General features: G+C 42.9%; 1 protein-coding gene across 1 annotated transcript in view; it reads right to left on the bottom strand.

Moving 5' to 3' along the window:
* The window catches only part of LOC107757928 (serine incorporator 4-like), a 15,569-nt gene that overhangs the window by 2,314 nt on the left and 12,968 nt on the right, over positions 1-287 (bottom strand). The gene's annotated exons all lie outside the window — the stretch shown is intronic.

Raw genomic sequence — 287 nt, 5'->3', positions numbered from 1 at the left:
TCATTTTGATTAGCTCAACATGAAAAGAGCTTTCCTGGAGCATTTCAGTCCTTGGTAGTGCAACTGAAGCAAACAATCAACTATGGGTGGCAAGGCACTGTCAAAAGATCTCCGGGATAAAGTTGTGGACAGGCACAAGTCACAAGATGAATACAAATAAATGTCAAAGGCTTTATCAATGCCTAGAAGCACAGTGACGTCTATTATTAAGAAGTGGAAGGTATTTGGTACAACACAGACCCTCCCTGGATCAGGACGTCGCTCCAAACTGGATGAAAGAACCGGAA

The sequence above is a fragment of the Sinocyclocheilus rhinocerous genome, unplaced genomic scaffold (assembly GCF_001515625.1).
Source record: "Sinocyclocheilus rhinocerous isolate Xijiao unplaced genomic scaffold, SAMN03320098_v1.1 scaffold252, whole genome shotgun sequence".
In the NCBI taxonomy this organism is placed as follows: domain Eukaryota; kingdom Metazoa; phylum Chordata; class Actinopteri; order Cypriniformes; family Cyprinidae; genus Sinocyclocheilus; species Sinocyclocheilus rhinocerous.
This window is presented reverse-complemented; position numbering and strand designations above follow the sequence as displayed.